Genomic DNA, 4,743 nt, shown 5'->3' on the forward strand with positions numbered 1-4,743 from the left:
TGTGAAAACTGACCCTTACATAGTCAGTAATATCAAATGATGGAGTACTAGAAAAATAACATATCATTTTCTCTCTAAGGCAGAATCTATATAATAAGGAACTCCCTCAGAGTAATCCCAGCACTTTTCAGCTATGTAAAATCTTTTAGGATTTTACTTACCAATTTGTACTAAAATTATTTACCTTATACATTTTGAAAAATTTTTGGAATCCCACATTGAAATGATGGGTATTAGTGTCCTAATAGGCTTTTCATAGCCAGGAAATACTGAAGGGTAATGGATTGCCTTCATCACCCACTGGAAACATTAATTTTTAGTGTCTTCACTGAGATATCATATAAGTTCAAAACAAGAAAAATATACTTTCCAAAACATGTAGGAGAGTTCATTTTCAAGATGTTTCATACTTTTGCACTTTGAGGAGTCTGTGGAAATGGTTAGCCTTGTACACAGAAGGCTGCATTCTCTTTCACCATGACTAGCTTTGATGAATGCTAAATATATTCCAGCACTTATGAAGACAGAAGGACCACAGACCCAGTGACACTTGATTATAAGTATTATTTCCCTATTCTTTGATGATTTAATGTGCAAAACTGCAACAATGTACACATTTTTCTTGGCTTACTTCCTTTTTGGTTAAACTGTAATCGGATATGGCAGTTCATGGCTTTCTGCCTCTGGATGGCAGTAAGTCCTGCTTAAATGTTCATAACCCTTAACTGTAATATCCTGAAGTAAGGATTTCCCATTCTTTGTCAGTTTTCTATCCAAAGAAAACACTAATTTTACTTAGTCTAAAATAGATATATAAATATATATATATTTATATACATGCATACATATATATCTTTTAAATTTATACACACACATATATACATAGACACATTTGAAAACTAAGTATAAGTGAGGAATCTGTTTAACATTAAAAATTGATAGCATAAATCCCAGGTTAAAAGGAAAATGAGGACGCAAAGAGCTAACCTAAAAAAATTGGCATTTGGATATTTCCATATGTTTATATGTGATTCATTTTCCTTCTTACATAAATTAACAAATGCTGCCGAGCCAACCATATTTCTTACCTCGAGACAACGAGGCATTGCGAAGACTCTAGGAATATATCCAGGCTTTGGGAATAAGCACGTCTACCACTAAAATTATGTGCTCTGATTAATATAGTCCATCTGGATTTTCTGACTGTGACTTTTCATAGACACAAAGAATTAAAGAGCTTAAACATTAAATAAAATGAAATGCACACATGTTTAATGTAGTTCACTAAACTCTCCCTGCAGTGGCTACTGGAGTGCCATAAGCCAACATCTGGGTTGGGCTGTGGGTTGTAATTTATTGTCTGTAATATTTTTTTCTGGTCCTCCTCTCACTTGTCCTTTTAAACCTGCTATTTTGTTCCTGGTTCTCCACCTCAGGCCCAGATACCCTTGCATTGCCCACCCCCTAAAATAATCTGTGTTTGAAAACCTAGTTAGGCACTTTTTAGATCTTGCTGTCTGCATGGAGGGGCTACAGCTGTGCTTAAGAAGCACTTCCGCAGCCTGCTTCGTTCCATAGGTTGTATAGCCTGCTGGCAAAACTGCACGGCCTCCTTGCTGGGGAGGGAGGATGGGTCAGGAAGTAAGAAAACACTATTGGAAAATGTACTACATTTCAGGCATGCTTTATCCTTTTAACAAATGTCCCTCTGAGAATTTAAGGCTTTTTGAAAGTGATACATTAAGACCAAAATTTGCTGCATAAGATAAATTCTTGGGCATGTCAACTTTTGATGTCTAATTGAAGTGACATCAGTTTCTGATGACTTCATAATAACTACCTTCAAACCAATGTTGATTTAATAGACTTTACTATGTACTCATGCATGTAATTCTTTTTAACTCAGAAAAAATGAATGTAATTTTAATGGCATCTGGATGATACATTTTTAAATAAATATTATTACAATGATGATTTTTCTTTGCCTCAAATAAAATAGTCTATTTATGAGGATGAGGATTGGGTTTCCTTTGGGACAGAGTGGAGAGTCTTCACTCAAGGTAAAGATGGCCAGAGAAATAGCTGGAACAGAAAAAGGTCCCAAACACAGAAGAATACATAACCTTGGTACTAAAGGAAAGAACTCAGAGTTACTGAATCCCATAGTGTTTAGCAGTAGGTATGGAATCTGGCATATAAAACTTAGCATCTGGATTCAAGTTGACAAGAACAGGTATAAGAAAGTCCAGCAAATTGGGAGGTGAAAGACGAGGTCTTGAGAAGCTGCTGCTGCTTCTGCTGCTGGTGCTGGTGCTGCTGCTGCTGCTGCTTCTTCTTCTTCTTCTTCTTCTTCTTCTTCTTCTTCTTCTTCTTCTTCTTCTTCTTCTTCTTCTTCTTCTTTTAATGTATCCTGCAATTCACATTAATTGTGGAGCTACTTCTTAGAGGATCTTCTGTTTTAATTTCTCTTTCCTAAGATAAGAGGTGCAAATCTTTGTGCATTTACGTTCGTGCCATAACCTGCTCATAAATAGACTGGCTCTTATTGGCCAAAATAAAGCTGTGACTCTAGGGAGTTATTGTATCTGGCATCATCTGGCTTGGGTTACTTCTAAAGTGCAATGGCATCCTTATCCCCAGGTAGGCAAGAATTGACCACATTGCTAATAAAAATAATGTCCTGGAAGGGCGCCTAGGTGGCTCAGTGGATTAAGCCTCTGCCTTCGGCTCGGGTCGTGATCTCAGGGTCCTGGGATGGAGCCCCGCATCAGGCTCTATGCTCCGCGGGGAGCCTGCTTCCCTCTCTCTCTCTGCCTGCCTCTCTGCCTACTTGTGATCTATCTCTCTCTGTCAAATAAATAAGTAAATTTATTAAAAAAAATAATAATGTCCTGGGTAGAATCCAATGTTCTGAGGATTTGTGTCTGAGCTGGGTCAGAGCCCTTAAGATTTTCCACTCTTCCCACTTCTGAAGCTGCAGGGTACCTTTTAAAAATGTCTAAAGAGTATTTTTCATTTAGTGGAATTCTCCTAAGTTCTGTCTCCACCCTTTCTCCCTGGGTTCTCCTTTGACTGGTTTCCATGATTTTCATTCTCTTGCCTTGTGGGTAGTTATTCATTTAAGAAATATTTACTAGGTCTTTTAAAAATGCCAACTATTGTGAAGCATTGTAGAGGGTCCTAGGTATACAGTGCTGAAGAAATAGATACTGACCTTCCATCATGATGTTTATAGTTTGAGGAGGGATGCAGACCAAAGGGAAAAAAATACCAATCGGAGGGATGAGGACTCCATGAGAGTGTACGTTGTGCTGTGGAAGCTTTAGCAGGATCATCCAACATAGATTTGGGTGGTGGTGGATAGGTCAAGGAAGGTTTGCCAGGGTATGTGATGGCCTGAGCTGGTATCTGTTGTCTGTGTTCAAAGAGGCCAAAGTTGAGGCCAGCCAGGTGAAGGGAGGATGGCTCTTTGAGCAGAAAAACAGCATATTGAAAGACTCAGAAATGAGAAGTAGATAAAATTGATTGTACTTGTTGAGTCTTCCAGGAAGCAGATGTCAAGATGGAATTACATGTGCGAGGGATTCTTTGAGGGAAATGCTTGTGATGGATAAAGAGGCAAGGAAGCAGAAGCGGTAGTGCAAAGTCATAGAGCTTGATGCCAGCCCAATACTCGTGAAAGGAAGGTAGGAGGAGAAGAGGATAGAGTAGGAGAAGCCAAACTGCAGAGCTGCTCTGCAATGTCTTGGCCAGCTCTAGAACAGTTACTTGTTGGAAGAGTCCCAGAGCTCTCGTGGGAGACCAAAATGGGTCAGACTCCAGTACTCCTGGCCTCAGTCACCCACAGTGCTTCACTCATTGTCTGGAAGGATCCCAGAGAGAGTGGGGCTTTGGAGTGAGTGCTGTGGTAGATCCCTAAGGTGCAGCAGCTAGAGGCTGTACACTAACATGCTACTCTTGCTCTGTACCCAGGGTAGATTCTCTCCTGAAGGGATATCTGAGTGGCATACCCCACAGTTGCCTAAGTTTACCCTTTTCACAGTACCATGTCTACATCTATGGTTCAGGGAGAAGTTCCTTCATGGCTCCCGTTGCCTCTCCTTCTTGGGGGAAGACCTAGGAGAGGGAGGTAAATGTGAAGAAATACAGCCCCGTAGCTATGGTTCATTTCAGGGCTGTGACTGGTATTCACTATCTCCCTTGTCCACAATCTTCTAAATTCATCCCAACCTCAGCCATCGCCTCTGTAGGTCTTGGTGTTTTAGTTTGTCATGTAATCTTAGCCCTCATTCCTGATAGGCCTGAACCCCCTGGTAATTACAACCCTCTTAGGTCAGGGCTGTTAGACATTCATAGTTTTCGTTGGGCATCCTAAGTGAATGGAGTGGAACACCTGGGTTTGATTTATATTCTTCACTTCACTCAGCATGTGAAAGAAGTACTATATTCTTTTATGGTTGTTGTTGTAGGTATTCTTTTCTTAATTTATTTTTATTTTAAATTCTTTTAAAATTCAAATCAATTTAATTAACATATAGTGTATTATTGGTTTCAGAGGTAGAATTTAGAGATCCATCAGTTTTATATAACACCCAGTGCTCATTCCATCAAGTGCCCTCCTTAATGCCCATCACCCAGTTACTCCATCTCCCCAGCCATCTCTCTTCCTTGGTTGTTTCCTATAGTTAAGAGTCTCTTATGGCTTGTCTCCATCTCTGTTTTTGTCTTATTTTTCCTTCCCTT

The sequence above is a fragment of the Martes martes genome (assembly GCF_963455335.1).
Source record: "Martes martes genome assembly, chromosome: 15".
In the NCBI taxonomy this organism is placed as follows: domain Eukaryota; kingdom Metazoa; phylum Chordata; class Mammalia; order Carnivora; family Mustelidae; genus Martes; species Martes martes.